The sequence below is a fragment of the Corythoichthys intestinalis genome, chromosome 10 (assembly GCF_030265065.1).
Source record: "Corythoichthys intestinalis isolate RoL2023-P3 chromosome 10, ASM3026506v1, whole genome shotgun sequence".
Taxonomy (NCBI): Eukaryota; Metazoa; Chordata; class Actinopteri; order Syngnathiformes; family Syngnathidae; genus Corythoichthys; species Corythoichthys intestinalis.
Genome location: NC_080404.1, coordinates 43,548,032 through 43,560,281, shown reverse-complemented (window position 1 = coordinate 43,560,281; position 12,250 = coordinate 43,548,032). Strand labels below are relative to the sequence as shown.

Below are 12,250 nucleotides of genomic sequence, written 5' to 3'. Positions count from 1 at the left end.
CCTTAGTTGTAAAGACAAGTTTAGTCAAATTGGAACAGTAAATTTCATAGCAGGAGGAAGATTTACAGTGGGGCAAATAAGTATTTAGTCAACTACCGATTGTGCAAGTTCTCCTACTTGAAAAGACTAGAGAGGCCCGTAATTGTCAACATGGGTAAACCTCAAACATGAGAGACAGAATGTGGAGAAAAAAAAACAGAAAATCACATTGTTTGATTTTTAAAGAAATTATTTCCAAATAAGAGTGGTAAATAAGTATTTGGTCACCTACAAACCAGCAATATTTCTGGCTGTCAAAGAGGTCTAACATCTTCTAACGAGGTCTAACGAGGCGCCACTCGTTACCTGTATTTATGGCACCTGTTTTAACTCATTATCAGTATAAAAGACACCTGTCCAAAACCTCAGTCAGTCACACTCCAAACTCCACTATGGCCAAGACCAAAGAGCTGTCGAAAGACACCAGAGACAAAATTGTAGACCTACACCAGGCTGGGAAGACTGAATCTGCAATAGGTAAAATGCTTGGTGTAAAGAAATCAACTGTGGGAGCAATTATTAGAAAATGGAAGACATACAAGACCACTGATAATCTCCCTCGATCTAGGGCTCAATGCAAGATCTCACCCCGTGGCGTCAAAATGATAACAAAAACGGTGAGCAAAAATCCCAGAACCACACAGGGGGACCTAGTGGATGACCTACAGAGAGCTGGGACCACAGTAACAAAGGCTACTATCAGTAACACAATGCGCCGCCAGGGACTCAAATCCTGCACTGCCAGACGTGTCCTCCTGCTGAAGAAAATACACGTCCAGGCCCGTCTGCGGTTCGCTAGAGAGCATTTGGATGATCCAGAAGAAGACTGGGAGAATGTGTTACGGTCAGATGAAACCAAAATAGAACTTTTTGGTAGAAACACAGGTTCTCGTGTTTGGAGGAGAAAGAATACTGAATTGCATCCGAAGAACACCATACCCACTGTGAAGCATGGGGGTGGAAACATCATGCTTTGGGCTGTTTTTCTGCAAAGGGGCCAGGACGATTGATCTGTGTAAAGGAAAGAATGAATGGGGCCATGTATCGAGAGATTTTGAGTGAAAATCTCCTTCCATCAGCAAGGGCATTGAAGATGAGATGTGGCTGGGTCTTTCAGCATGACAATGATCCCAAACACACAGCCAGGGCAACAAAGGGGTGACTTCGTAAAAAGCATTTCAAGGTCCTGGAGTGGCCTAGCCAGTCTCCAGATCTGAACCCCATAGAAAATCTGTGGAGGGAGTTAAAAGTCCGTGTTGCCCAACGACAGCCCCAAAACCTCACTGCTCTAGAGGAGATCTGCATGGAGGAATGGGCCAAAATACCAGCAACAGTGTGTGAAAAGCTCTTGAAGAGTTACAGAAAATGTTTGATCTCCGTTATTGCCAACAAAGGGTACATAACAAAGTATTGAGATGAACTTTTGGTACTGACCAAATACTTATTTTCCACCATGATTTGCAAATAAATTCTTTAAAAATCAAACAATGGGATTTTCTGGGGTTTTTTCCCCACATTCTGTCTCTCATGGTTGAGGTTTACCCATGTTGACAATTACAGGCCTCTCTAATATTTTCAAGTGGGAGAACTTGCACAATTAGTGGTTGACTAAATATTTATTTGCCCCACTGTAGGTTTCCCTTTTAGTTACATTGTAAACAGACCAACAATGGAGGACATCTGGAATTTTGAGTTTTTTTTGTTAAATTTGTAACAAGTAGATAGAAACAACTCTCATTTTTTAAAGGGCGTGTCTGTTAACCATTTTAGGTAGAGTGGTCACTACAGTGGACAGCTATTCAAAGGTTGACACTTAAGACTTTTTTTGAGAATAATTCATTGTTAATGTATTTTTTAATATATATATATATATATATATATATATATTTATAATTACCTTGGTCTTTCCAAGGGAAAGAACAAGGTTATGTTGTTGTACAACTTTATTGTACTTCTTTATTATTATTCTTTATTACCTTGGTCTTTCTGAAAGAAAGAACAAGGTATTGTTATTGTGCAACTTTATTGTACTTATTACCTTGGTCTTTCCAAGGGAAAGAACAAGGTATTGTTATTGTGCAACTTTATTATTATAATAATAATTATTATTACCTTGGTCTTTCTGAAAGAAAGAACAAGGTATTGTTATTGTGCAACTTTATTGTACTTATTATTTATTCATCTTATTCTCCGCGTTTTTTTGAGCCAACGCACAGCCCAAACCGTAGCACCGATCGGCACAGTTCAAGTATCGGCACGACCGGAATTTTCGCGTGACGATGGGAATTTTTCAAACCGCCACGAAAAATTTTCCGTTCGCCCGTAAACGGCAATTTTCCGAAAAATAAAAAAAGTTTCAAAATGTATCTAGTCCTACAATTTTTGACCAAATCACATAATTTGGGCATCAAAAATTCCGGGACGGTGAGGGGCATAAAAGTTGTATACAGAATTTGGCAAAAATTTACGGTTCCCCGGAAATTTGCCAAAAACTTTCCTATTCATTTTGAATGGAAAAAAAACGCGCGCTTCACAGCCCGAACCGTTAGACCGATCGGCACCGTTCAAGTATCGGCACGACCGGAATTTTCGCGTGACACAGGAAACTTTACAAATGGCCCCGAAAAATTTTCCGTTCGTCCGTAAACGGCAATTTTCCGTGAAAAAAAAAAAAGTTTCAAAATGTATCTAGTCCTACAATTTTTGACCAAATCACATAATTTGGGCATCAAAAATTCCGGGACGGTGAGGGGCATAAAAGTTGTATACAGAATTTGGAAAAAAATTACGCTTCCTCGGAAATTTGCCAAAAACTATCCCATTCATTTCGAATGGGAAAAGTCCCATTCACTTCCAATGGGATTTCCAATGGAATTTACATTGCATTGATGCCATTGACGGCCATGCATGTCGAATCTACTGATGCCAATGTACTTGGATTCAATTGATTATATGGATGTCGATGCCATTGACTGCCATGGACGTCCAAAATTTTTCCCATTCATTTTCAATGGGGAAAAAACAAAATTACCCCAAATCAACAGAAAATGACCAGATATCAATAGGACGTGTCCCCCAAACTTCCCCAATTCCATTGACGCTTATGAAGGGTACCGCCATTGACTTACATGGACGTCCAAAATTTTTCCCATTCATTTTCAATGGGGAAAAAACGAAATTTCTCCAAATCAACAGAAAATGACCAGATATCAATAGGACGTATATCCCAAACGTCCCCAATTCCATTGACGCTTATGGGGGGTGCTGCCATGGACGTCCATGGACGTCCAAAATTTTACCCATTCATTTTCAATGGGAAATTTTTTTTTTTCCCCAAATCAACAGAAAATGACTAGATATCAATAGGACCTGTCCCCCAAATGTCCCCGATTGCATTGCTGCTTATGGAGGGTGATGCCATTGACGTCCAGGGACGTCCAAACTTCCCATTCATTTCCAATGGCATTTCTTCATGTTTGTTCATTCTTTTGATGCCAATGTACTTGGATTCCATTGACGCTTATGTAAGTTGATACCATTGACGGCCATGGACGTCCAAAATTTTTCCCATTCATTTTCAATGGGGAAAAAACTACATTTCCCCAAATCAACAGAAAATGACCAGATATCAATAGGACGTGTCCCCCAAACGTCCCCAACTCCATTGACGCTTATAGGGGGTGCTGCCATTGACGTCCATGGACGTCCAAAATTTTTCCCATTCATTTTCAATGGGGAAAAAACTACATTACTCCAAATCAACAGAAAATGACCAGATATCAATAGGACGTATACCCCAAACGTCCCCAACTCCATTGACGCTTATGGGGGGTGCTGCCATTGACGTCCATGGACGTCCAAAATTTTACCCATTCATTTTCAATGGGAAATTTTTTTTTTTCCCCAAATCAACAGAAAATGACTAGATATCAATAGGACGTGTCCCCCAAATTTCCCCAATTGCATTGCTGCTTATGGAGGGTGATGCCATTGACGTCCTGGGACGTTCAAACTTCCCATTCATTTCCAATGGCATTTCTTCATGTTTGTTCATTCTATTGATGCCAATGTACTTGGATTCCATTGACGCTTATGTAAGTTGATACCATTGACGTCCATGGACGTCCAAAATTTTTCCCATTCATTTTCAATGGGATTTTTTTTTTTTTTCCCAAATCAACAGAAAATGACTAGATATCATTAGGACGTGTCCCCCAAATGTCCCCGATTGCATTGCCGCTTATGGAGGGTGATGCCATTGACGTTCATGGACGTCCAAACTTCCCATTCATTTCCAATGGCATTTCTTCATGTTTGTTCATTTTATTGATGCCAATGTACTTGGATTCCATTGACGCTTATGTCAGTTGATACCATTGACGTCCATGGACGTCTAAAATTTTTCCCATTCATTTTCAATGGAAATTTTTTTTTTTTCCCCAAATCAACAGAAAATGAGTAGATATCATTAGGACGTGTCCCCCAAATGTCCCCGATTGCATTGCTGCTTATGGAGGGTGATGCCATTGACGTCCACGGACGTCCAAACTTCCCATTAATTTCCAATGGCATTTCTTCATGTTTTTTCATTCTATTGATGCCAATGTACTTGGATTCCATTGACGCTTATGTAAGTTGATACCATTGACGTCCATGGACGTCCAAAATTTTTCCCATTCATTTTCAATGGGAATTTTTTTTTTTTTTCCCAAATCAACAGAAAATGACTAGATATCATTAGGACGTGTCCCCCAACCTTCCCCGATTCCATTAACAATTATGAAAGGTGCCGCCATTGACGTCCATGGACGTCCAATTCTCCCATTCATTTCTAACGGCTTTTACTTTGTTTTTTGCCAATGACTGGCATTATGATCCATTCTATTGATAGACCTGAGTGGGGCTAAGATCTGTATCTCCACAGAGGAAAGACCAAGGTGTGTAATTTCTCCCGAAATTGCAGTTTCTAGTTATTATTATTATTATTCAATAATTCTCCGCGTTTTTTTGAGCCAACGCACAGCCCAAACCGTAGCACCGATCGGCACCGTTGAAGTATCGGCACGACCGGATTTTTCGCGTGACGATGGGAATTTTTCAAACCGCCACGAAAAATTTTCCGTTCGCCCGTAAACGGCAATTTTCCGAAAAATAAAAAAAGTTTCAAAATGTATCTAGTCCTACAATTTTTGACCAAATCACATAATTTGGGCATCAAAAATTCCGGGACGGTGAGGGGCATAAAAGTTGTATACAGAATTTGGCAAAAATTTACGGTTCCCCGGAAATTTGCCAAAAACTTTCCTATTCATTTTGAATGGAAAAAAAACGAGCGCTTCACAGCCCGAACCGTTAGACCGATCGGCACCGTTCAAGTATCGGCACGACCGGAATTTTCGCGTGACACAGGAAACTTTACAAATGGCCCCGAAAATTTTTCCGTTCGTCCGTAAACGGCAATTTTCCGTGAAAAAAAAAAAAGTTTCAAAATGTATCTAGTCCTACAATTTTTGACCAAATCACATAATTTGGGCATCAAAAATTCCGGGACGGTGAGGGGCATAAAAGTTGTATACAGAATTTGGAAAAAAATTACGCTTCCTTGGAAATTTGCCAAAAACTATCCCATTCATTTCGAATGGGAAAAGTCCCATTCACTTCCAATGGGATTTCCAATGGAATTTACATTGCATTGATGCCATTGAAAGCCATGCATGTCGAATCTACTGATGCCAATGTACTTGGATTCAATTGACTATATGGATGTCGATGCCATTGTCTGCCATGGACGTCCAAAATTTTTCCCATTCATTTTCAATGGGGAAAAAACAAAATTACCCCAAATCAACAGAAAATGACCAGATATCAATAGGACGTGTCCCCCAAACTTCCCCAATTCCATTGACGCTTATGAAGGGTGCCGCCATTGACTTACATGGACGTCAAAAATTTTTCCCATTCATTTTCAATGGGGAAAAAACTAAATTTCTCCAAATCAACAGAAAATGACCAGATATCAATAGGACGTATATCCCAAACGTCCCCAATTCCATTGACGCTTATGGGGGGTGCTGCCATTGACGTCCATGGACGTCCAAAATTTTACCCATTCATTTTCAATGGGAAATTTTTTTTTTTCCCAAAATCAACAGAAAATTACTAGATATCAATAGGACCTGTCCCCCAAATGTCCCCGATTGCATTGCTGCTTATGGAGGGTGATGCCATTGACGTCCAGGGACGTCCAAACTTCCCATTCATTTCCAATGGCATTTCTTCATGTTTGTTCATTCTTTTGATGCCAATGTACTTGGATTCCATTGACGCTTATGTAAGTTTATACCATTGACGTCCATGGACGTCCAAAATTTTTCCCATTCATTTTCAATGGGATTTTTTTTTTTTTCCCCAAATCAACAGAAAATGACTAGATATCATTAGGACGTGTCCCCCAAATGTCCCCGATTGCATTGCCGCTTATGGAGGGTGATGCCATTGACGTTCATGGACGTCCAAACTTCCCATTCATTTCCAATGGCATTTCTTCATGTTTGTTCATTTTATTGATGCCAATGTACTTGGATTCCATTGACGCTTATGTAAGTTGATACCATTGACGTCCATGGACGTCCAAAATTTTTCCCATTCATTTTCAATGGGAATTTTTTTTTTTTCCCAAATCAACAGAAAATGACTAGATATCAATAGGACGTGTCCCCCAAACTTCCCCGATTCCATTAACAATTATGGAGGGTGCTGCCATTGACGGACATGGACGTCCAATTCTCCCAATCTTTTCTAATGGCTTTAACTATGTTTAGTGCCAATGACTGGCATTATGATCCATTCTATTGATAGACCTGAGTGGGGCTAAGATCTGTATCTCCACAGAGGAAAGACCAAGGTGTGTAATTTCTCCCGAAATTGCAGTTTCTAGTTACCTTGGTCTTTCCAAAGGAAAGAACAAGGTAATGATATTCTACAACTTTATTGTACTTATTATTATTCATCTTATTCTCCGCGTTTTTTTGAGCCAACGCACAGCCCAAACCGTAGCACCGATCGGCACCGTTGAAGTATCGGCACGACCGGAATTCTCGCGTGACGATGGGAATTTTTCAAACCGCCACGAAAAATTTTCCGTTCGCCCGTAAACGGCAATTTTCCGAAAAATAAAAAAAGTTTCAAAATGTATCTAGTCCTACAATTTTTGACCAAATCACATAATTTGGGCATCAAAAATTCCGGGACGGTGAGGGGCATAAAAGTTGTATACAGAATTTGGCAAAAATTTACGGTTCCCTGGAAATTTGCCAAAAACTTTCCTATTCATTTTGAATGGAAAAAAAACGCGCGCTTCACAGCCCGAACCGTTAGACCGATCGGCACCGTTCAAGTATCGGCACGACCGGAATTTTCGCGTGACACAGGAAACTTTACAAATGGCCCCGAAAATTTTTCCGTTCGTCCGTAAACGGCAATTTTCCGTGAAAAAAAAAAAAAGTTTCAAAATGTATCTAGTCCTACAATTTTTGACCAAATCACATAATTTGGGCATCAAAAATTCCGGGACGGTGAGGGGCATAAAAGTTGTATACAGAATTTGGAAAAAAATTACGCTTCCTTGGAAATTTGCCAAAAACTATCCCATTCATTTCAAATGGGAAAAGTCCCATTCACTTCCAATGGGATTTCCAATGGAATTTACATTGCATTGATGCCATTGACGGCCATGCATGTCGAATCTACTGATGCCAATGTACTTGGATTCAATTGACTGTATGGATGTCGATGCCATTGACGGCCATGGACGTCCAAAATTTTTCCCATTCATTTTCAATGGGGAAAAAACAAAATTACCCCAAATCAACAGAAAATGACCAGATATCAATAGGACGTGTCCCCCAAACTTCCCCAATTCCATTGACGCTTATGAAGGGTGCCGCCATTGACTTACATGGACGTCCAAAATTTTTCCCATTCATTTTCAATGGGGAAAAAACTACATTTTCTAAATCAACAGAAAATGACCAGATATCAATAGGACGTATACCCCAAACGTCCCCAACTCCATTGACGCTTATGGGGGGTGCTGCCATTGACGTCCATGGACGTCCAAAATTTTACCCATTCATTTTCAATGGGAAATTTTTTTTTTTCCCCAAATCAACAGAAAATGACTAGATATCAATAGGACGTGTCCCCCAAATGTCCCCAATTGCATTGCTGCTTATGGAGGGTGATGCCATTGACGTCCAGGGACGTCCAAACTTCCCATTTATTCCAATGGCATTTTTTCATGTTTGTTCATTCTATTGATGCCAATGTACTTAGATTCCATTGACGCTTATGTAAGTTGATACCATTGACGTCCATAGACGTCCAAAATTTTTCCCATTCATTTTCAATGGGAAATTTTTTTTTTTTCCCCAAATCAACAGAAAATGACTAGATATCATTAGGACGTGTCCCCCAAATGTCCCCGATTGCATTGCCGCTTATGGAGGGTGATGCCATTGACGTTCATGGACGTCCAAACTTCCCATTAAATCCCAATGGCATTTCTTCATGTTTGTTCATTCTATTGATGCCAATGTACTTGGATTCCATTGACGCTTATCTAAGTTGATACCATTGACGTCCATGGACGTCCAAAATTTTTCCCATTCATTTTCAATGGGAATTTTTTTTTTTTCCCCAAATCAACAGAAAATGACTAGATATCAATAGGACGTGTCCCCCAAATGTCCCCGATTGCATTGCCTCTTATGGAGGGTGATGCCATTGACGGCCACGGACGTCCAAACTTCCCATTCATTTCCAATGGCATTTCTTCATGTTTGTTCATTCTATTGATGCCAATGTACTTGGATTCCATTGACGCTTATGTAAATTGATACCATTGACGTCCATGGACGTCCAAAATTTTTCCCATTCATTTTCAATGGGAATTTTTTTTTTTTCCCCAAATCAACAGAAAATGACTAGATATCATTAGGACGTGTCCCCCAAATGTCCCTGATTGGATTGCCGCTTATGGAGGGTGATGCCATTGACGGCCATGGACGTCCAATTCTCCCAATCTTTTCTAATGGCTTTTACTTTGTTTAGTGCCATTGACTGGCATTATGGTCCATTCTATTGATAGACCTGAGTGGGGCTAAGATTTGTATCTCCACAGAGGAAAGACCAAGGTGTAATTTCTCCCGAAATTGCAGTTTCTAGTTATTATTATTATTATTCAATAATTCTCCGCGTTTTTTTGAGCCAACGCACAGCCCAAACCGTAGCACCGATCGGCACCGTTGAAGTATCGGCACGACCGGATTTTTCGCGTGACGATGGGAATTTTTCAAACCGCCACGAAAAATTTTCCGTTCGCCCGTAAACGGCAATTTTCCGAAAAATAAAAAAAGTTTCAAAATGTATCTAGTCCTACAATTTTTGACCAAATCACATAATTTGGGCATCAAAAATTCCGGGACGGTGAGGGGCATAAAAGTTGTATACAGAATTTGGCAAAAATTTACGGTTCCCCGGAAATTTGCCAAAAACTTTCCTATTCATTTTGAATGGAAAAAAAACGCGCGCTTCACAGCCCGAACCGTTAGACCGATCGGCACCGTTCAAGTATCGGCACGACCGGAATTTTCGCGTGACACAGGAAACTTTACAAATGGCCCCGAAAATTTTTCCGTTCGTCCGTAAACGGCAATTTTCCGTGAAAAAAAAAAAAGTTTCAAAATGTATCTAGTCCTACAATTTTTGACCAAATCACATAATTTGGGCATCAAAAATTCCGGGACGGTGAGGGGCATAAAAGTTGTATACAGAATTTGGAAAAAAATTACGCTTCCTCGGAAATTTGCCAAAAACTATCCCATTCATTTCGAATGGGAAAAGTCCCATTCACTTCCAGTGGGATTTCCAATGGAATTTACATTGCATTGATGCCATTGACGGCCATGCATGTCGAATCTACTGATGCCAATGTACTTGGATTCAATTGATTATATGGATGTCGATGCCATTGACTGCCATGGACGTCCAAAATTTTTCCCATTCATTTTCAATGGGGAAAAAACAAAATTACCCCAAATCAACAGAAAATGACCAGATATCAATAGGACGTGTCCCCCAAACTTCCCCAATTCCATTGACGCTTATGAAGGGTGCCGCCATTGACTTACATGGACGTCCAAAATTTTTCCCATTCATTTTCAATGGGGAAAAAACTAAATTTCTCCAAATCAACAGAAAATGACCAGATATCAATAGGACGTATATCCCAAACGTCCCCAATTCCATTGACGCTTATGGGGGGTGCTGCCATTGACGTCCATGGACGTCCAAAATTTTACCCATTCATTTTCAATGGGAATTTTTTTTTTTCCCCAAATCAACAGAAAATGACTACATATCAATAGGACCTGTCCCCCAAATGTCCCCGATTGAATTGCTGCTTATGGAGGGTGATGCCATTGACGTCCAGGGACGTCCAAACTTCCCATTCATTTCCAATGGCATTTCTTCATGTTTGTTCATTCTTTTGATGCCAATGTACTTGGATTCCATTGACGCTTATGTAAGTTTATACCATTGACGTCCATGGACGTCCAAAATTTTTCCCATTCATTTTCAATGGGAATTTTTTTTTTTTCCCCAAATCAACAGAAAATGACTAGATATCAATAGGACGTTTCCCCCAAATGTGCCCGATTGCATTGCTGCTTATGGAGGGTGATGCCATTGACGTCCACGGACGTCCAAACTTCCCATTCATTTCCAATGGCATTTCTTCATGTTTGTTCATTCTATTGATGCCAATGTACTTGGATTCCATTGACGCTTATGTAAGTTGATACCATTGACGTCCATGGACGTCCAAAATTTTTCCCATTCATTTTCAATGGGAATTTTTTTTTTTTCCCCAAATCAACAGAAAATGACTAGATATCATTAGGACGTGTCCCCCAAATGTCCCCGATTGCATTGCCGCTTATGGGGGGTGATGCCATTGACGTCCATGGACGTCCAAACTTCCCATTAAATACCAATGGCATTTCTTCATGTTTGTTCATTCTTTTGATGCCAATGTACTTGGATTCCATTGACGCTTATGTAAGTTTATACCATTGACGTCCATGGACGTCCAAAATTTTTCCCATTCATTTTCAATGGGAATTTTTTTTTTTTCCCCAAATCAACAGAAAATGACTAGATATCAATAGGACGTTTCCCCCAAATGTGCCCGATTGCATTGCTGCTTATGGAGGGTGATGCCATTGACGTCCACGGACGTCCAAACTTCCCATTAATTTCCAATGGCATTTCTTCATGTTTGTTCATTCTATTGATGCCAATGTACTTGGATTCCATTGACGCTTATGTAAGTTGATACCATTGACGTCCATGGACGTCCAAAATTTTTCCCATTCATTTTCAATGGGAATTTTTTTTTTTTTCCCCAAATCAACAGAAAATGACTAGATATCATTAGGACGTGTCCCCCAAATGTCCCCGATTGCATTGCCGCTTATGGGGGGTGATGCCATTGACGTCCATGGACGTCCAAACTTCCCATTCATTTCCAAAGGCATTTCTTCATGTTTGTTCATTCTATTGATGCCAATGTACTTGGATTCCATTCACGCTTATGTAAGTTGATACCATTGACGTCCATGGACGTCCAAAATTTTTCCCATTCATTTTCAATGGGATTTTTTTTTTTTTCCCCAAATCAACAGAAAATGACTAGATATCATTAGGACGTGTCCCCCAAATGTCCCCGATTGCATTGCCGCTTATGGAGGGTGATGCCATTGACGTTCATGGACGTCCAAACTTCCCATTCATTTCCAATGGCATTTCTTCATGTTTGTTCATTTTATTGATGCCAATGTACTTGGATTCCATTGACGCTTATGTAAGTTGATACCATTGACGTCCATGGACGTCCAAAATTTTTCCCATTCATTTTCAATGGGAATTTTTTTTTTTTCCCAAATCAACAGAAAATGACTAGATATCAATAGGACGTGTCCCCCAAACTTCCCCAATTCCATTAACAATTATGGAGGGTGCTGCCATTGACGGACATGGACGTCCAATTCTCCCAATCTTTTCTAATGGCTTTAACTATGTTTAGTGCCAATGACTGGCATTATGATCCATTCTATTGATAGACCTGAGTGGGGCTAAGATCTGTATC

The 12,250-nt window shown here is 40.0% G+C and overlaps 1 protein-coding gene across 2 annotated transcripts in view; it reads right to left on the bottom strand.

Annotated features, from left to right (window-relative positions):
- ttc7a (tetratricopeptide repeat domain 7A) overlaps positions 1-12,250 on the bottom strand; it is a 130,738-nt gene that overhangs the window by 58,479 nt on the left and 60,009 nt on the right. The window lies entirely within an intron of this gene.